Source organism: Dendrobates tinctorius, unplaced genomic scaffold, assembly GCF_039654945.1.
Source record: "Dendrobates tinctorius isolate UK_male_01 unplaced genomic scaffold, ASM3965494v1 ptg000135l, whole genome shotgun sequence".
NCBI classification, from domain to species: domain Eukaryota; kingdom Metazoa; phylum Chordata; class Amphibia; order Anura; family Dendrobatidae; genus Dendrobates; species Dendrobates tinctorius.
In genome coordinates, this window is record NW_027361803.1 from 4,262,134 (window position 1) to 4,284,559 (window position 22,426).

At 45.1% G+C, this 22,426-nt stretch overlaps 1 protein-coding gene across 1 annotated transcript in view; it reads right to left on the reverse strand.

The window, feature by feature from the left end:
• DCC (DCC netrin 1 receptor) overlaps positions 1-22,426 on the reverse strand; it is a 1,068,191-nt gene that overhangs the window by 290,234 nt on the left and 755,531 nt on the right. The gene's annotated exons all lie outside the window — the stretch shown is intronic.

The window sequence follows — 22,426 nt, forward strand, 5'->3', positions numbered from 1 at the left end:
CATAACGCAAACCTGGCTCTGAAAAATTATCCCCTTTTATTACCATCATTCAAAGATATACCTCATTCCACCACGGCATCAGGTCGTTATCCTTCACAAGACCCAGGCAGGGAAGTGTGTCGAAGAGCCCACAAGTGGACGACCATGAGCTTCAGGATGATTGATCTTTTTGGCTTAGTTTAAAGCCCCTGTTACACACAGCGAGATCGCTAGCAATATCGCTGAAACGTCACTGGTTTTGTGACGCAGCAGCGATATCGCTAGCGAAATCGCTATGTCTGATCCTTACCTGTGACCGGCTCCCCCGCTGGTTATCACTGATCGCGCGAGAAGGTCCTGGACCATTTCTCGTCGTCAGCTTCCTGCTGGGCTTCCTGTGGCGCCGACGAGCGAGGCGTGGACGCGGGCGGGAGGACGTCAGGATCGCCGCGTCTGACAGGTAAGTAGCGACTCCCGACCCCTGCGATGTCGCTGGTGAGATCTGCCTGTGAGGCAGCTCACTAGCGACCACTTAGCGATGCACCAGCGATCCATTTCGTTGTCGGGATCGCTGGTGCATCGCTTAGTGTAACAGTACCCTTAGAATCCTTGATTTCCGAAAGGGACAAGACACCTATACTCCACCTTATCGCCATTTTCTGTGAATAGCGACTGTTCGCTTTTTATCAGACGTTTTAGGTTTGGGATTGTTTCACAACAGGTTCGCTCAACTCAATGGAAAGGTTTAGATTTAGTCTTTAAGCACTTTAACCCTAACCCAAACACTAGCCATAATCCTAGCCCTAACCTTATTCCTAGATCTAACCCTAATCGTAATCTTAAGTAGAGATGCTTTGAAATTCGAATTCGACCAACTTTGCTGAATTTTCCCCAAAAATTAAATATGCGATGAATACATTTGAGTCACTCTCAATACTTAAATTATAATTGTTGATAAAATACACGTGCGAAAGAGGAGAGAAAGAGAGATGGCCCCGCTGACCATGAGAGCTTACACACATTCTACATGAGAAAAGTCCCCATGACCATAAGATCTAACATACAACCTACAGTATAGAGAGACAACTCTGCTGACGATAAGAGCTTACACTCTACAGGAGCGAGAGGACCCCGCTGACCATAAAAGCTTACACTCTACAGGAGAGAGGACCCCGCTGACCATAAGAGCTTACACTCTACAGGAGCGAGAGATGACCCCACTGACCATAAGAGCTTATTTTGTACAGGAGAGAGATGACCCCACTGACCATTAGAGCTTACACTCTACAGAAGAGAGAGATGACCCCACCGACCATAAGAGCTTACATTCTACAGGAGCGAGAGATGACTTCACTGACCATAAGAGCTTACACTCTACAGGAGAGAGGACCCCGCTGACCATAAGAGCTTACACTCTACAGGAGCGAGAGATGACCCCACTGACCACAAGAGCTTACACTCTACAGGAGAGAGAGTTGATCCCACCGACCATAAGAGCTTACATTGTACAGGAGAGAGATGACCCCACTGACCATAAGAGCTTACACTCTACAGGAGAGAGGACCATGCTGACCATAAGAGCTTACACTCTACAGGAGCGAGAGATGACTCCACTGACCATAAGAGCTTACACTCTACAGGAGAGAGGACCCCGCTGACCATAAGAGCTTACAGTCTACAGGAGAGAGAGAGAGGACTCCACTGATCATAAGAGCTTACACTCTACAGGAGCGAGAGTTGACCCCACTGACCATAAGTGCTTACATTGTACAGGAGAGAGATGACCCCACTGACCATAAGAGCTTACACTCTACAGGAGAGAGAGGGCCCCACTGACCATAAGAGCTTACACTCTACAGAAGAAAGAGGACTCTACTGACCATAAGAGCTTACACTCTACAGGAGAGAGAGAGGACCCCACTGACCATAGGAGCTTACACTCTACAGGAGAGAGAGATGACCCCACCAACCATAAGAGCTTACACTCTACAGGAGAGAGAGATGACCCCACCAACCATAAGAGCTTACATTCTACAGGAGAGAGAAGACCCCACTGACCATAAGAGCTTACACTCTACAGGAGCGAGAGATGACTCCACTGACCATAAGAGCTTACACTCTACAGGAGAGAGAGTTGACCCCACCGACTATAAGAGCTTACACTGTACAGGAGAGAGATGAAACCACTGACCATAAGAGCTTACACTCTACAGGAGAGAGGACCGTGCTGACCATAAGAGCTTACACTCTACAGGAGCGAGAGATGACTCCACTGACCATAAGAGCTTACAATCTACAGGAGAGAGGACCCCGCTGACCATAAGAGCTTACACTCTACAGGAGAAAGAGGACCCCGCTGACCATAAGAGCTTACACTCTACAGGAGAAAGAGTGGACCCCGCTGACCATAAGAGCTTACACTCTACAAGAGAAAGAGTGGCCCCACTGATCATAAGAGCTTACACTGTACAGAAGAGAGAGAGAACCCCACTGACCATAAGAGCTTACACTCTACAGGAGAAAGAGAGGACCCCGCTGACCATAAGAGCTTACACTCTACAAGAGAAATAGTGGACCCCACTGATCATAAGAGCTTACACTCTACAGGAGAAAGAGAGGACCCCGCTGACCATAAGAGCTTACACTCTACAGGAGCGAGAGATGACCCCACTGACCATAAGAGCTTATTTTGTACAGGAGAGAGATGACCCCACTGACCATTAGAGCTTACACTCTACAGAAGAGAGAGATGACCCCACCGACCATAAGAGCTTACATTCTACAGGAGCGAGAGATGACTTCACTGACCATAAGAGCTTACACTCTACAGGAGAGAGGACATCGCTGACCATAAGAGCTTACACTCTACAGGAGCGAGAGATGACCCCACTGACCACAAGAGCTTACACTCTACAGGAGAGAGAGTTGATCCCACCGACCATAAGAGCTTACATTGTACAGGAGAGAGATGACCCCACTGACCATAAGAGCTTACACTCTACAGGAGAGAGGACCATGCTGACCATAAGAGCTTACACTCTACAGGAGCGAGAGATGACTCCACTGACCATAAGAGCTTACACTCTACAGGAGAGAGGACCCCGCTGACCATAAGAGCTTACAGTCTACAGGAGAGAGAGAGAGGACTCCACTGATCATAAGAGCTTACACTCTACAGGAGCGAGAGTTGACCCCACTGACCATAAGTGCTTACATTGTACAGGAGAGAGATGACCCCACTGACCATAAGAGCTTACACTCTACAGGAGAGAGAGGGCCCCACTGACCATAAGAGCTTACACTCTACAGAAGAAAGAGGACTCTACTGACCATAAGAGCTTACACTCTACAGGAGAGAGAGAGGACCCCACTGACCATAGGAGCTTACACTCTACAGGAGAGAGAGATGACCCCACCAACCATAAGAGCTTACACTCTACAGGAGAGAGAGATGACCCCACCAACCATAAGAGCTTACATTCTACAGGAGAGAGAAGACCCCACTGACCATAAGAGCTTACACTCTACAGGAGCGAGAGATGACTCCACTGACCATAAGAGCTTACACTCTACAGGAGAGAGAGTTGACCCCACCGACTATAAGAGCTTACACTGTACAGGAGAGAGATGACCCCACTGACCATAAGAGCTTACACTCTACAGGAGAGAGGACCGTGCTGACCATAAGAGCTTACACTCTACAGGAGCGAGAGATGACTCCACTGACCATAAGAGCTTACAATCTACAGGAGAGAGGACCCCGCTGACCATAAGAGCTTACACTCTACAGGAGAAAGAGGACCCCGCTGACCATAAGAGCTTACACTCTACAGGAGAAAGAGTGGACCCCGCTGACCATAAGAGCTTACACTCTACAAGAGAAAGAGTGGCCCCACTGATCATAAGAGCTTACACTATATAGGAGAGAGAGGACCCCAATGACCATAAGAGCTTACACTCTACAGGAGAAAGAGTGGACCCCACTGATCATAAGAGCTTACACTCTACAGAAGAGAGAGAGAACCCCACTGACCATAAGAGCTTACACTCTACAGGAGAAAGAGAGGACCCCGCTGACCATAAGAGCTTACACTCTACAAGAGAAATAGTGGACCCCACTGATCATAAGAGCTTACACTCTACAGGAGAAAGAGAGGACCCCGCTGACCATAAGAGCTTACACTCTACAGGAGAAAGAGTGGACTCCACTGACCATAAGAGCTTACACTGTATAGGAGAGAGAGAGGACCCCGCTGACCATTAGAGCTAACACTCTATAGGAGAGAGAGGACCTCAATGACCATAAGAGCTTACACTCTACAGGAGAAAGAGAGGACCCCACTGATCATAAGAGCTTACACTGTACAGAAGAGAGAGAGGACCCCACTAACCAGAAGAGCTTACACTCTATAGGAGAGAGAGGACCCCACTGACCTTAAGAGCTTACACTCTACAGGAGAAAGAGAGGACCCCAATGACCATAAGAGCTTACACTCTACAGGAGAAAGAGAGGACCCCACTGACCATAAGAGCTTACACTCTACAGGAGAGAGAGGACCCTGCTGATCATAAGAGCTTACACTGTACAGGAGAGAGAGGACCCCGCTGACCATAAGAGCTTACACTCTACAGGAGAAAGAGAGGACCCCGCTGATCATAAGAGCTTGCACTCTACAGGTGAAAGAGAGGACCCCGCTGACCATAAGAGCTTACACTCTACAAGAGAAATAGTGGACCCCACTGATCATAAGAGCTTACATTCTACAGGAGAAAGAGAGGACCCCGCTGACCATAAGAGCTTACACTCTACAGGAGAAAGAGTGGACTCCACTGACCATAAGAGCTTACACTCTATAGGAGAGAGAGGACCCCAACGACCATAAGAGCTTACATTCTGCAAGAGAAAGAGAGGACCCCACTGACCATAAGAGCTTACACTCTACAGGAGAAAGAGAGGACCCCACTGACCATAAGAGCTTACACTCTACAGGAGAGAGAGGACCCCACTGACCTTAAGAGCTTACACTCTACAGGAGAAAGAGAGGACCCCAATGACCATAAGAGCTTACACTCTACAGGAGAAAGAGAGGACCCCACTGACCATAAGAGCTTACACTCTACAGGAGAGAGAGGACCCTGCTGATCATAAGAGCTTACACTGTACAGAAGAGAGAGGACCCCGCTGACCATAAGAGCTTACACTCTACAAGAGAAAGAGTGGACCCCACTGATCATAAGAGCTTACACTCTACAGGAGAAAGAGAGGACCCCGCTGACCATTAGAGCTAACACTCTATAGGAGAGAGAGGACCACAATGACCATAAGAGCTTACACTCTACAGGAGAAAGAGAGGACCCCACTGATCATAAGAGCTAACACTGTACAGAAGAGAGAGGACCCCACTAACCAGAAGAGCTTACACTCTATAGGAGAGAGAGGACCCCACTGACCTTAAGAGCTTACACTCTACAGGAGAAAGAGAGGACCCCAATGACCATAAGAGCTTACACTCTACAGGAGAAAGAGAGGACCCCACTGACCATAAGAGCTTACACTATACAGGAGAGAGAGGACCCTGCTGATCATAAGAGCTTACACTGTACAGAAGAGAGAGGACCCCGCTGACCATAAGAGCTTACACTCTACAGGAGAAAGAGAAGACCCCACTGATCATAAGAGCTTACACTCTACAGGAGAAAGAGAGGACCCCACTGACCATAAGAGCTTACACTCTACAGGAGAAAGAGAGGACCCCACTGACCATAAGAGCTTACACTCTACAGGAGAAAGAGAGGACCCCAATGACCATAAGAGCTTACACTCTACAGGAGAAAGAGTGGACCCCACTGATCATAAGAGCTTGCATTCTACAGGAGAAAGAGAGGACCCCGCTGATCATAAGAGCTTGCACTCTACAGGAGAAAGAGAGGACCCCGCTGACCATAAGAGCTTACACTCTACAAGAGAAATAGTGGACCCCACTGATCATAAGAGCTTACATTCTAGAGGAGAAAGAGAGGACCCCGCTGACCATAAGAGCTTACACTGTACAGAAGAGAGGACCCTACTGACCATAAGAGCTTACACTCTATAGGAGAGAGAGAGAGAGGACCCCAATGACCATAAGAGCCTACACTCTACAGGAGAAAGAGTGGACCCCACTGATCATAAGAGCTTACACTCTGTAGGAGAGAGAGGTCCCCAATGACCATAAGAGCTTACCCTCTACAAGAGAAAGAGTGGACCCCACGAGCTTACACTCTACAGGAGAAAGAGTGGACTCCACTGTCCATAAGAGCTTACACTCTACAAGAGAAAGAGTGGACCCCACGAGCTTACACTCTACAGGAGAATGAGTGGACCCCACTGATCATAAGAGCTTACACTCTATAGGAGAGAGAGGACCCCAATGACCATAAGAGCTTACATTCTACATGAGAAAGAGTGGACCCCACTGATCATAAGAGCTTACACTCTACAGGAGAAAGAGAGCACCCTACTGATCATAAGAGCTTACACTGTACAGAAGAGAGAGAGGACCCCGCTGACCATAAGAGCTTAAACTCTATAGGAGAGAGAGGACCCCAATGACCATAAGAGCTTACACTTTACAGGAGAAAGAGTGGACTCCACTGACCATAAGAGCTTACACTCTACAAGAGAAAGAGTGGACCCCACTGATCATAAGAGCTTACACTCTATAGGAGAGAGAGGACCCCAATGACCATAAGAGCTTACATTCTACATGAGAAAGAGTGTACCCCACTGATCATAAGAGCTTACACTCTACAGGAGAAAGAGAGGACCCCACTGACCATAAGAGCTTACACTGTACAGAAGAGAGGACCCTACTGACCATAAGAGCTTACACTCTATAGGAGAGAGAGGACCCCAATGACCATAAGAGCTTACACTCTACAGGAGAAAGAGTGGACCCCACTGACCATAAGAGCTTACACTCTATAGGAGAGAGAGGACCCCAATGACCATAAGAACTTACACTCTACAGGAGAAAGAGTGGACCCCACTGATCATAAGAGCTTACACTCTATAGGAGAGAGAGGACCCCAATGATCGTAAGAGCTTACACTCTACAAGAGAAAGAGTGGACCCCACTGACCATAAGAGCTTACACTCTACAGGAGAAAGAGTGGACTCCACTGACCATAAGAGCTTACACTATACAAGAGAAAGAGTGGACCCCACTGATCATAAGAGCTTACACTCTATAGGAGATAGAGGACCCCAATGACCATAAGAGCTTACATTCTACATGAGAAAGAGTGGACCTCACTGATCATAAGAGCTTACACTCTACAGGAGAAAGAGAGCACCCTACTGATCATAAGAGCTTACACTGTACAGAAGAGAGAGAGGACCCCGCTGACCATAAGAGCTTAAACTCTATAGGAGAGAGAGGACCCCAATGACCATAAGAGCTTACAATCTACAGGAGAGAGAGATGACCCCACTGACATAAGAGCTTACACTTTACAGGAGAGAGAGAGGACCCCACTGACCATAGGAACTGACACTCTACAGGAGAGAGAGGACCCCACTGACCATAAGAGCTTACACTCTACAGGAGAGAGAGAGAGAAACTTACTGACCATAAGAGCTTACATTCTACAGGAGAAAGAGAGGACCCCGCTGACCATAAGAGCTTACACTCTACAGGAGAAAGAGTGGACTCCACTGACCATAAGAGCTTACACTCTAAAAGAGAAAGAGTGGACCCCACTGATCATAAGAGCTTACACTCTATAGGAGAGAGAGGACCCCAATGACCATAAGAGCTTACATTCTACATGAGAAAGAGTGTACCCCACTGATCATAAGAGCTTACACTCTACAGGAGAAAGAGAGGACCCCACTGACCATAAGAGCTTACACTGTACAGAAGAGAGGACCCTACTGACCATAAGAGCTTACACTCTATAGGAGAGAGAGGACCCCAATGACCATAAGAGCTTACACTCTACAGGAGAAAGAGTGGACTCCACTGACCATAAGAGCTTACACTCTACAAGAGAAAGAGTGGACCCCACTGATCATAAGAGCTTACACTCTATAGGAGAGAGAGGACCCCAATGACCATAAGAGCTTACATTCTACAAGAGAAAGAGAGGACCCCACTGATCATAAGAGCTTACACTCTACAGGAGAAAGAGAGGACCCCACTGACCATAAGAGCTTACACTCTACAGGAGAAAGAGAGGACCCCGCTGACCATAAGAGCTTACACTCTACAAGAGAAATAGTGGACCCCACTGATCATAAGAGCTTACACTCTACAGGAGAAAGAGAGGACCCCGCTGACCATAAGAGCTTACACTCTACAGGAGAAAGAGTGGACTCCACTGACCATAAGAGCTTACACTGTATAGGAGAGAGAGAGGACCCCGCTGACCATTAGAGCTAACACTCTATAGGAGAGAGAGGACCCCAATGACCATAAGAGCTTACACTCTACAGGAGAAAGAGAGGACCCCACTGATCATAAGAGCTTACACTGTACAGAAGAGAGAGAGGACCCCACTAACCAGAAGAGCTTACACTCTATAGGAGAGAGAGGACCCCACTGACCTTAAGAGCTTACACTCTACAGGAGAAAGAGAGGACCCCAATGACCATAAGAGCTTACACTCTACAGGAGAAAGAGAGGACCCCACTGAGCATAAGAGCTTACACTCTACAGGAGAGAGAGGACCCTGCTGATCATAAGAGCTTACACTGTACAGGAGAGAGAGGACCCCGCTGACCATAAGAGCTTACACTCTACAGGAGAAAGAGAGGACCCCGCTGATCATAAGAGCTTGCACTCTACAGGTGAAAGAGAGGACCCCGCTGACCATAAGAGCTTACACTCTACAAGAGAAATAGTGGACCCCACTGATCATAAGAGCTTACATTCTACAGGAGAAAGAGAGGACCCCGCTGACCATAAGAGCTTACACTCTACAGGAGAAAGAGTGGACTCCACTGACCATAAGAGCTTACACTCTACAAGAGAAAGAGTGGACCCCACTGATCATAAGAGCTTACACTCTATAGGAGAGAGAGGACCCCAACGACCATAAGAGCTTACATTCTACAAGAGAAAGAGAGGACCCCACTGACCATAAGAGCTTACACTCTACAGGAGAAAGAGAGGACCCCACTGACCATAAGAGCTTACACTCTACAGGAGAGAGAGGACCCCACTGACCTTAAGAGCTTACACTCTACAGGAGAAAGAGAGGACCCCAATGACCATAAGAGCTTACACTCTACAGGAGAAAGAGAGGACCCCACTGACCATAAGAGCTTACACTCTACAGGAGAGAGAGGACCCTGCTGATCATAAGAGCTTACACTGTACAGAAGAGAGAGGACCCCGCTGACCATAAGAGCTTACACTCTACAAGAGAAAGAGTGGACCCCACTGATCATAAGAGCTTACACTCTACAGGAGAAAGAGAGGACCCCGCTGACCATTAGAGCTAACACTCTATAGGAGAGAGAGGACCCCAATGACCATAAGAGCTTACACTCTACAGGAGAAAGAGAGGACCCCACTGATCATAAGAGCTAACACTGTACAGAAGAGAGAGGACCCCACTAACCAGAAGAGCTTACACTCTATAGGAGAGAGAGGACCCCACTGACCTTAAGAGCTTACACTCTACAGGAGAAAGAGAGGACCCCAATGACCATAAGAGCTTACACTCTACAGGAGAAAGAGAGGACCCCACTGACCATAAGAGCTTACACTCTACAGGAGAAAGAGAGGACCCCAATGACCATAAGAGCTTACACTCTACAGGAGAAAGAGTGGACCCCACTGATCATAAAAGCTTGCACTCTACAGGAGAAAGAGAGGACCCCGCTGATCATAAGAGCTTGCACTCTACAGGAGAAAGAGAGGACCCCGCTGACCATAAGAGCTTACATTCTACAAGAGAAATAGTGGACCCCACTGATCATAAGAGCTTACATTCTAGAGGAGAAAGAGAGGACCCCGCTGACCATAAGAGCTTACACTGTACAGAAGAGAGGACCCTACTGACCATAAGAGCTTACACTCTATAGGAGAGAGAGAGAGAGGACCCCAATGACCATAAGAGCCTACACTCTACAGGAGAAAGAGTGGACCCCACTGATCATAAGAGCTTACACTCTATAGGAGAGAGAGGACCCCAATGACCATAAGAGCTTACCCTCTACAAGAGAAAGAGTGGACCCCACGAGCTTACACTCTACAGGAGAAAGAGTGGACTCCACTGTCCATAAGAGCTTACACTCTACAAGAGAAAGAGTGGACCCCACGAGCTTACACTCTACAGGAGAATGAGTGGACCCCACTGATCATAAGAGCTTACACTCTATAGGAGAGAGAGGACCCCAATGACCATAAGAGCTTACATTCTACATGAGAAAGAGTGGACCCCACTGATCATAAGAGCTTACACTCTACAGGAGAAAGAGAGCACCCTACTGATCATAAGAGCTTACACTGTACAGAAGAGAGAGAGGACCCCGCTGACCATAAGAGCTTAAACTCTATAGGAGAGAGAGGACCCCAATGACCATAAAAGCTTACACTCTACAGGAGAAAGAGTGGACTCCACTGACCATAAGAGCTTACACTCTACAAGAGAAAGAGAGGACCCCACTGATCATAAGAGCTTACACTCTATAGGAGAGAGAGGACCCCAATGACCATAAGAGCTTACATTCTACATGAGAAAGAGTGTACCCCACTGATCATAAGAGCTTACACTCTACAGGAGAAAGAGAGGACCCCACTGACCATAAGAGCTTACACTGTACAGAAGAGAGGACCCTACTGACCATAAGAGCTTACACTCTATAGGAGAGAGAGGACCCCAATGACCATAAGAGCTTACACTCTACAGGAGAAAGAGTGGACCCCACTGACCATAAGAGCTTACACTCTATAGGTGAGAGAGGACCCCAATGACCATAAGAGCTTACACTCTACAGGAGAAAGAGTGGACCCCACTGATCATAAGAGCTTACACTCTATAGGAGAGAGAGGACCCCAATGATCGTAAGAGCTTACACTCTACAAGAGAAAGAGTGGACCCCACTGACCATAAGAGCTTACACTCTACAGGAGAAAGAGTGGACTCCACTGACCATAAGAGCTTACACTATACAAGAGAAAGAGTGGACCCCACTGATCATAAGAGCTTACACTCTACAGGAGAAAGAGTGGACTCCACTGACCATAAGAGCTTACACTATACAAGAGAAAGAGTGGACCCCACTGATCATAAGAGCTTACACTCTATAGGAGATAGAGGACCCCAATGACCATAAGAGCTTACATTCTACATGAGAAAGAGTGGACCCCACTGATCATAAGAGCTTACACTCTACAGGAGAAAGAGAGCACCCTACTGATCATAAGAGCTTACACTGAACAGAAGAGAGAGAGGACCCCGCTGACCATAAGAGCTTAAACTCTATAAGAGAGAGGACCCCAATGACCATAAGAGCTTACAATCTACAGGAGAGAGAGATGACCCCACTGACATAAGAGCTTACACTTTACAGGAGAGAGAGAGGACCCCACTGACCATAGGAACTGACACACTACAGGAGAGAGAGGACCCCACTGACCATAAGAGCTTACACTCTACAGGAGAGAGAGAGAGAAACCTACTGACCATAAGAGCTTACACTCTACAGGAGAGAGAGGACCCTGCTAATAACAAGAGCTTGCACTACTTACAGGAGAGTGAGACACTAACCCAGGTACTGACCACCACTGTACAAGGTATGATGTTCCGCCTCATGTCATAGCTGCAGGACATTATGGGTAAGCCCCTACAGTGACATTAGCCCTCTGATGCTTCAGCAGTGAGGGAAATAATGCAGGGCAAGTTTTACTTTACGAACAGCAAATCAAATCTCAAAATTTTCCAAATCGAATAAAACCATGAAATCTAGAAAATTTTACGTGAACCTGATACCTCCATGAATGGTTAAGTATGTAAAAGCATAACATTTAGTATAACATTTGTTTTGTCTTTTGTTTGCTTTTTTTACTAAGGCCAAGGCGAGTAGGTTAAGTTTTAATTTAACTTTTTAAACATCTTTTACCGTGAGTGATGTCCCGGCCGATTTTGAGCAAATAATCCTAATTTGAGCAGACTATAGTATTTCTTTACTCATACCTCCTTGCTGCTAAAAAAAAAAATAAAAAAAAGCGATTCTGGTGAATCCCAAAAAATTTTCAGAAATTTCTAGCAAATTCATTCAGCTTCAAAAAAATGCAGGTATTTCACGTTACATTCTTGTACCATTGTACATTATATTATCTGTATTTTTTTTTTTTTTTAAATTGTGCTGGTATACTGCTTGATATTATATTACATTGCATTATCAAACATTGGTTCCTGACACCAAGAATAAAAATATGCTCTTATCATAGGAATAATGCTTTCCGAGTACACATCTCATTTTACGGAGTTATATTTTTGCCTATCAAGCTTTGCCTACAAAATCTGTAATCTCATGGCAGGAGATTACTTATAATGCCTCCGATAAAGAGCAATTTACTGTACCCTATCTGTCTCCTGGATCAGGACCATACTTCTCCAATGATTGAGTCACAGTTTGTATTAAGATTCTTTCATTTTCAGAATTTAAAAAGATAAGAAGTTCATTAACTTCTTGGCAGATTCCGTCTACTCTGGAGATAAATAGGGAAAGACAAATAGATTTCCGCATTAAATTATTGAGCAGAAGTTTCAGAATAACTTCAATTAAGAATGAATCTGGCGGGCTAGAAAACTCCGGGAGATTACATCTTTTGTGTTAATTGATAAATCCCCTTTGATTATGTCGCGCAAAACACTAAATAAACCAGCGGAGTTGGTTTATTCTGATTGTTTGCAAAAAAATAAAAAATAATGCTGGAATGTCAAACTTCTCATTAAAATCCTTTAATTAAGTATTTCTACCCTGAAGAAAGAAGTTTGTAATGACCAAGAAAGTGGGGAGAATTTGGACCATGCTTCCAAGAAAACAGATAAAAAAAATCGTAGGGTGTGTTAGGCGCCGAGATTCTCCCACTGCATGGGGTAGATCCAAAGCCTTGTCTGCTTCAGCCGCAGTGGGTGCTGCTGAGCAAAGTCATGATGCTCTGGAGGCTAAGTCCAGAAATCACCCTACAGAGCATGCTCATGATGTGGCGACGACTCATTGGTGGTCGGTTGTCAGCTGCTCTGGTGATGTGGCAGCTCTGGATTGGTCCACAAGCAAGGTCCTGTCTGACTGGACATGACTTGAACATATTAAAGGTCCTCTGAGGTGCACGCCGGCACACTAGTGTCATTTGTGTTGCCTGTGTGAATGGATATCCTACCACTCTGTGTGCCACTTCCAGTACGGCGATTGAGCGTCTAGCAGTGTACGGTGGGAACTCCCACTTGTTCTTAGCATCTGTCTCCGGTCGTATGTGTGGTTAGCACAGCCGAGTTTCCAAGCAAGCACAACCACCAGCCTAGACATCCCTTGCGGGTAGCGATAGGGACGCCAACTAGCGTCATTATTAGCTCTACTCCTGTGTCATCTAGCAGGGTTCACTACCGCTCTGTGGAGTAACACAGCTAGGTACTTTTCGCTCTGTTCACATTGAGTGACATTTAAACTCTGTGTGATCATAGTACTTTCTCGCAGCTTCACTCCACCATTGTTCACTAGCTGCGGTTTAACATCACTGCACGGTGGACCCCGGGTTGCAATCGCACTTTATCATAATTTATATTTAGTGTGATCTGCAAACCCTAACAGGGTATAAGATCTTATGGTCAGTGGGGTCCTCTCTTTCTATTTCCTGTAGAGTGAAAGCTCTTATGGTCACTGGTGTCCTCTCTCCTGTAGAGAGTAAGATCTTATGGTCACAGGTGTCCCCTCTCTCCTGTACAGAGTAAGATCTTATGGTCACCGGTGTCCTCTCTTCTGTAGAGTGTAAGCTCTTATGGTCATTGGTGTCCTCTCTCCTGTAGCGTGTAAGCTGTTATGGTCATCTGTGTCTTCTCCACTGTAGAGTGTCAGCTCTTATGATCTGAAGGATCCTCTCTCTCCTGTAGAGTGTAAGCTCTTATGGTCATCGGTGTTCTCTATCCTGTAGAGCATAAGCTCTTATGGTCATCGATGTCCTCTATCCTGCAGAGTGTAAGCTCTTATCGTCATCCCTGTCCTCTTCCCTGTAGAGTGTAAGCTCTTATGGTCATCTGTGTCCTCTTCCCTGTAGAGTGTAAGCTCTTATGGTCATCGGTGTTCTCTATCCTGTAGAGCATAAGCTCTTATGGTCATCGATGTCCTCTATCCTGTACAGTGTAAGCTCTTATCGTCATCCCTGTCCTCTTCCCTGTAGAGTGTAAGCTCTTATGGTCCACAGGATCCTCTCTCTCCTGTAGAGTGTAAGCTCTTATGGTTAGTGGAGTCCTCTATCTTTCTACTGTAAAGTGTAAGATCTTATGGTCAGCAGTGTCCTCTCTCTCCTGTAATGTTTAGGATCTTATAGTCAGTGGGGTCTTCTTTCTCTCCTGTAGAGTGTAAAATCCTATGGTCAGCTGGCCCTCTCTCTCCTGTAGAGTGTAAGTTCTTATGGTTAGCAGGGTCATGTATCTCTCTACTTTAAAGGCCCCATTACACACAGTGAACTCGCTGGCGAGATTGCTGATTTTGTGACACATCAGTGATCTATCCAGCGAGATCGCTGTGTGTGACATCCAGCAGTGACCGGCCCCCCTGCCGGTTATCGCTGATCTTGCTGGATCGTTTTGGGCCGTTTTTTGATCGCTGGTCTCCACGCTGGCCAACGTGCATCGCTGCGTGTGGCAGCGGGAGCCAGCGATCAGCGACGCTGTACGCTGGTTTCCAACGTAAACATTGGGTTTCTAAGAGCCCAGCTTGCTCGCTGGTCCTGATTGCTGGAGGGGCTGTCTATGTGACAGCTCACCAGTGATCAGCCTAACATGTCCCAGCGATCTCATCCCTGTGGGATCGTTGGTGGGATCGCTGGGACATCGTTATGTGTAACGGGGCCTTAAGGTGTAAGATCTTATGGTCAGCAATGTACTCTCTCTCTCTCCTGTAGAGTGTAAGATCCTATAGTCAGCGGTGTCTGCTTTCATAAGGGTAAATGCTGCCATTAGAGATTAACGATGATATTTAAGTGGTTAAACGGCAGCGATCGGTGCCATCTCCAGTTGCTGCTGTTAAAGGCAGGTGCTGGCTGTATAACACAGCTGACACCTGCTGTGTAGGGAGCAGCTCCTGAGCCTGAGGTGTATATCCACACCCAAGCGCTGGCTCTTCTTTTTTTTTTTTTTGCTTAAAGAGTACATCTAGTTTTATGGTATTCAAGTATAAAATGCTAAGTTGCAATACCAGACACAACCTTTGCACAAGAGTGGAGCTGTTTCCCTAAATAATAAACTGTAGATCCTCTTTCTTTTCTATCCACTTCAGATGCCTATTACTCATAATATACTTTATTTATGCCCCGGTATACCGGCATCACATTGATATCATCCTCATTTTCTATTTTCTCTACCTGACTGTACACATAGTGAACGCCGGCTCATTTATTACTTGGAGATTTTATTGAGTGTGACAGAGAAAAATAGAGATTTAATAAAGTTAGACAAGATTTAGCCCCTCGTCATTCCGCAGTTATGTAATGAGGTATAACCGCACATGATGCTCATTATCTACCTGCCTACAGTCATTTATTGTAATTATCCTACACGAGCAACGCACATTCCCTGACCTGTGTATATATATGTATATCATGAAACTAGACATTGGTATCCGGCTGAGTCGCAGGTAAATTCCAGTCCCGTCACCTATTGCTGAGGAGCAGAGAGCAAAAAAGTCACCAACGCTCTTTTGACCCCATAACTGCACAGTCCAGACCTCCTCTGGTATAACATCAGCACAAACACTGCGCCCCCGCCGGGAGCTTCATGGCCGAGCAGCTGCATGCAGCCGTACATCACCAAGCACAATGCCGAGCGTCGGATGGAGTGGTATAAAGCCGCCACCACTGGACTCTGGAGGAGACGTGTTCTGTGCAGTGATGGATCACACTTCTCTATCTGGCATCTGATAAAGAAGTCAGGGTTTTGTGATTCCAGGAGGATGACATTGTACTGCGGGTTCTTCCGAAATAGCAGTTACAGTCTCACCATAGAATATAATGGGCACCAACTCTCTTCTTTTATTTCAGTAATAAGAAAATCTGTATTCGCTGAAGACAGATTTTACCAGTGAATTTGTTAATTTTAGGAATAAAAGATCAGTCCAGGAGGAGAAAGAAGTGGATTTCTCTAATAAGATATATTACAAAGTTGATTATTTTCACAGGAATTGAAAAAATAAGTAAAACAAGGATTATTTATTTTTAAATGCTTCAGTTCAAGACATTGTGGACAATTGCATCCTCCATCTTTGTGGGAACAGTTTGGGGAAGACCCTTTTATGTTCCCCATGACTGTCCCCAGTGCACAAGGCCGTGAGCGGACGCACAGAGAGCGGACATCAGCCCCATCCAACACCTGTATGGAGATTGTCATCTTGCCCCCCCCCAACATCAGGGTCTGACCCCACAATGCTCTTCTGGATAACAGGGCAAAAATTTCCAAAATCTTGTAGAAATCTTTTCCAGAAGAGCAGGAGTGGTTATATCTGCAGAAGGGCAGAGTTCGTAATAATGGATGTAGAATAGGAGGTCAGAAAAACTCCTGGAGAGAATCAAGAGGGGGGACATACTTTTTTTTGTATATTGGACACAGGAAACACACCTGAGAAATGCCTGCGACTAGTTTCTCCATACTGGTGCATCTTGAAGCTTCTTCACCAGCAAAGGCTTTTGTACGAATTACTAAATGCATTTCAGTAAGCGCGTTCAATACTTACTCTCTGTGTCATTTCTCATTATTCCACATAATTTGCGGACATCTCTGGTTTGATTTCTTTGCCTGTGTGGATTGGATGGGTTGTTACCGACATCTGGTGATAATTTCATGTCAATAGCACCTTTAGAAATAGATTTTATTTTAATGCTGTTTAATTGAATGACATACTAATAAAATGGTCCTATAATAATAAAATTTATGACTATACATTTTTTACTTTGATTTTGTGTATCTTATCCTCCCTATCCTAGCCGATGGAAGCCGGTTAGTGCAGTGTCATCTACACACCTGATTGCTCGCCATTGGAAATGATTCCAAACTTTCCTGAACCTCTGCCATCCAACTCCCCATCCCCTATGCTATAAAATCAACAGAGCCGTAGAATGGAAAGATATCACAAGGAAACAGCTGGAAACCTTTGGGTCCAGACAAGGGAGGAATCCTATTTCAGCCTCGAAATCCTATTTCAGCAAACAGCCACCCGCCTGCCCTCACTGACTGATTATCCAGCCGATACATTAACAATCCCTTTCTTCTTCACCTCTGAAGACGAAAAGGCCCAGAATGCATTGCTGCACAATCATCACGGCGCCCGATATTACCAGTAACGATGGACTTAACAGCTTTAGGTAATGTTATTGATCATGGCATTGATCAACCTTTTGTCCAAAAACACGTAAAGAACAGCTGGTGATTAATGTGAAAGCGCAGATCACACCACGCCGGAGAAGCAAAGTTACTCAGGAAAGTAACTCCACACCCAAAACGTAAGGAGCCGGCGACTGCAAGACAATGGGCACAAAGTCAGGACTAGAGATGGGCGAACCCGAACAGTAAAGTTCAGCGACCGGACCGAACACCCACTGTTCGGACACAGATTTCACCAGGAAGCCCGTGTTAGTGTTGGGGTTCGGTCTTTGTCGCACTGTCAGGTGCATGGTAGCGCAGCAAACACCGTTCTGATCATCGGTAAAATCATCACCGATGGTCAGAGAGGCGCAGTTCCCATGCTGTCAAAAGACAACGTAAGCACTCAGCTGTGATCGGAGATATAACGTTTACCTCCTATTATTGGTGTCAGCTGCTGGGACTACTGCTCCCATCATCTGACACCTGCTGCCGCTAATAACAGTGAGAGCAGGAGCGGCTGAAGGGAGCAGTAGTCCCATCAGATGACACCAGTGACCGGAGGTAAGCTTTATACCTCCGATCACAGCTGAGCACTCCCGCTGTCTTTTGATAGCGTGGGAACCACGGCTCACTGACTAGCGGGGATGATTTTACGGCTGATCAGAAGCGGTGTTTGCAGTATTGTCATGCACATGACAGCGTGGCATACACTGGATGATCAGACCCCCCATTCAAGTGAGTGGTGTCTGGGATCGGGTCCGGTACTGTTCTGATACCCAAACTCGAACTTTTTGTAACTGTTCGGCTGAACTTGCCGGTCCCGAACATCCAGGAGACTGCCCATCTCATGTCAGGACTGTGCGGGGATATGTATCTGATCCATGTACAGTTGTGGCCAAAAGTATTGACACCCCTGCAATTCTGTCAGATAATACTCAGTATCTTCCTGAAAATGATTGCAAACACAAATTCTTTGGTATTATTATCTTCATTTAATTTGTCTTAAATGAAAAAACACAAAAAGAATTGTCCTAAAGCCAAATTGGATATAATTCCACACCAAACATAAAAAAGAGGGCGGACAAAAGTATTGGCACTGTTCGTAAAATCATGTGATGCTTCTCTAATTTGTGCAATTAACAGCACCTGTAACTTACCTGTGGCACCTAACAGGTGTTGGCAATAACTAAATCACACTTGCAGCCAGTTGACATGGATTAAAGGTGACTCAACCTCTGTCCTGTGTCCTTGTGTGTACCACATTGAGCATGGAGAAAAGAAAGAAGACCAAAGAACTGTCTGACGACTTGAGAAACCAAATTGTGAGGAAGCATGAGCAATCTCAAGGCTACAAGTCCATCTCCAAAGACCTGAATGTTCCTGTGTCTACCGTGCGCAGTGTCATCAAGAAGTTTAAAGCCCATGGCACTGTGGCTAACCTCCCTAGATGTGGACGGAAAAGAAAAATTGACAAGAGATTTCAATGCAAGATTGTGCGGATGTTGGATAAAGAACCTCGACTAACATCCAAACAAGTTCAAGCTGCCCTGCAGTCCGAGGGTACAACAGTGTTAACCCGTACTATCCGTCGGCATCTGAATAAAAAGGGACAGTATGGTAGGAGACCCAGGAAGACCCCACTTCTTACCCCGAGACATAAAAAAGCCAGGCTGGAGTTTGCCAAAACTTACCTGAAAAAGCCTAAAATGTTTTGGAAGAATGTTCTCTGGTCAGATGAGACAAAAGTAGAGCTTTTTGGGCAAAGGCATCAACATAGAGTTTACAGGAGAAAAAAAGAGGCATTCAAAGAAAAAAACACGATCCCTACAGTCAAACATGGTGGGGGTTCCCTGATGTTTTGGGGTTGCTTTGCTGCCTCTGGCACTGGACTGCTTGACCGTGTGCATGGCATTATGAAGTCTGAAGACTACCAACAAATTTTGCAGCATAATGTAGGGCCTAGTGTGAGAAAGCTGGGTCTCCCTCAGAGGTTATGGATCTTCCAGCAGGACAATGACCCAAAACACACTTCAAAAAGCACTAGAAAATGGTTTGAGAGAAATCTCTGGAGACTTCTAAGGTGGCCAGCAATGAGTCCAGACCTGAATCCCATAGAACACCTGTGGAGAGATCTAAAAATGGCAGTTTGGAGAAGGCACCCTTCTAATATCAGGGACCTGGAGCAGTTTGCCAAAGAAGAATGGTCTAAAATTCCAGCAGAGCATTGTAAGAAACTCATTGATGGTTACCGGAAGCGGTTGGTCGCAGTTATTTTGGCTAAAGGTTGTGCAACCAAGTATTAGGCTGAGGGTGCCAATACTTTTGTCTGGCCCATTTTTGGAGTTTTGTGTGAAATGATCAATGTTTTGCTTTTTGCTTCATTCTCTTTTGTGTTTTTTCATTTAAGACAGATTAAATGAAGATAATAATACTAGAGAATTTGTGTTTGCAATCATTTTCAGGAAGAAACTGAGTATTATCTGACAGAATTGCAGGGGTGTCAATACTTTTGGCCACAACTGTACATATCTACTGGAAACAAAGTCGAATAATTTATCCATTTTCCTATATATCAGGTACAGTAATATACAAAAAAAAAACCAATAAAAAAGTATGCATTACAATAGTTTTTATTGGCTGCAGTGTACTGATAATATTGCTGTGCAAGCACTGAACCAATCAGATATATTCGCCTGCTCCTCTTTCCATCTCACAACAGAAGCAAACGAGAAGCTGCAGCTGCACTCGGCAGTCTTTTTACAGCACCCCCCTCCGCCTCATCCCATATCTGTAAAGTCCAAGTTCGGGATTCGGATGCAAGTTTGCGTCATCTCTGGCCCCGAACTCGAACTTTACCAAAAACTCGGGCAAATCCGCCGATCCCGAACATCGGGGGGGGGGGATCGCCCACCACTATCTATTATCTATCTAACTTTCTATTATCTATCATCTATCTATCTGTCTATCATATAGTGAGAGACAAACTTTTAGAACTTTTCATACAAGTTTTACTAAACATTTCCTTTCTGACTATACTAAGTAATAATAACTCATTATGGCCGTTTTATATTTGCCAAAAAAAAAGATCCGTGTTTCTATGAATATCAGACGGATTAATCGCATAGAAGAACGGTTTGTTTCTTCAGTTAACACACTATCGGCTTACGGCGCTCCTTACTCTTCTCCTTCATAATCACCATTATTACACATCTAGAAAGTGACGCCACACAGAGCTGCACAATTAATCTCTTGTGTGTGTGAATAGAAGGGCATCAATGTAGATTATTGTAGCGTCTAATACTTTTATCCTGAGAGTAAACTATTGAACATTTACATAGAAAATCTTTTTTCTTTTTTTTTTTTTAATTACGATCGTCTTTTGACATTTTGAAGAAGAGGAAAAATGAGAAATAAATGATAATTCTCCAGCGCTCTGTATGGGGCAGAGAAAGATTATGCACGTTTTCTGTCGGCCGTGATTAAAATCACGACTTATGGGTCTCGGGTAAAATTATACATCATAGGAAGGGTGAGCTTAGGAAGATTTAATCTTTGGCTCTGACATAAAAGCTTCCGTCTAAATTGTGAGCATCTTTACGGAAAAAAAAGAAGATACAAAAACCCAGCTCAGAATGAGAAATCTCATAAAAGGATAAGAGGGGATTTTTATTTAAAGGATTTTTTTTTTGTTTCTATAAGATTTATCTTTTAAAATGCTAAAGAAAAACCCTGGATATTAGGGCAATACGATAATGCTTAATGGGCCTTTTGCTAAAAACAAAAAAGGTGTCCACAGCCTCAGCCTCTGATGCAGTGAAATATTTGTACATTTATGGCCTACCTGCTTGAAAGGAACCAACTCGCAGCAACCAATCACAGTGAAACTTTTCAAGTTATGCTCATATTTCCTAGGCTTGCTTCCCTTCTCATAGCTCACTGCCCGGTCCTCACTCACTTTGGATTTGTATTCTCTTTTGTCTACTCTTCAGTTTTATCTCTTGTCTCTTCTTTGGTCTTCTATTTGCTCTCCTCCTCAGTCTGCACTTTGGTCTTCTCTTCACTCTTCTCATTGCTCTTCTCTTCGGTCTCCTCTTTACTCTTCTCTTGTGTCTTCTCTTTGGTCTTCTATTCAGTACCCTCTTCAGTTTCTCTTCAGTTTTCTCTTTAGTCTTCTCTTCACTTATCTCTTTGCTCTTTTCTTCTCTTTACTCTTCTCTTCACTCTCCGTTTCACTCTCCTCTTCTTTCTCCTGCTTGGTCTCCTCTTCAGTACGCTCTTCCCTCTTCTCTTCCCTCTCCTCTTCAGTTTTCTCTTTAGTCTTCTCTTCACTTATCTCTTTGCTCTTCTCTTCTCTTTACTCTTCTCTTCACTCACCATTTCACTCTCCTCTTCATTCTCCTGTTTGGTCTCCTCTTCAGTACGCTCTTCATTCTTCTCTTCCCTCTCGTCTTCATTGTCCTCTTCAGTTTTCTCTTTAGTCTTCTCTTTAGTCTTCTCTTCACTCAACTCTTTGCTCTTCACTTCTCTTTACTCTTCTTGTCACTCTCCTCTTCACTCTCCTCTTCATTCTCCTCTTCAGTCTCTTCTTCACTCTCCTCTTTGGTCTCCTCTTCATTACCCTCTTCAGTCTTCTCTTTGGTCATTTTTTTTAAACTTCTCTTTAGAAACTTCCTTTTAGTTTTCGATCCAGGTCTTCTGACAAAGACTAGGCCTGATCACATGAGGCACAACACACATCAGTAACCTTACTGTGTGGGTGGACATATGCTAGTCTTAGCACCCTGAGTACCACGTGAAGCCTAAATTGAAGACCAAAAGAAGACCGAAGAAAAGACTGGCCCAAAGACCAGCCTGAAGCAAATGTTGGAGCAGACGT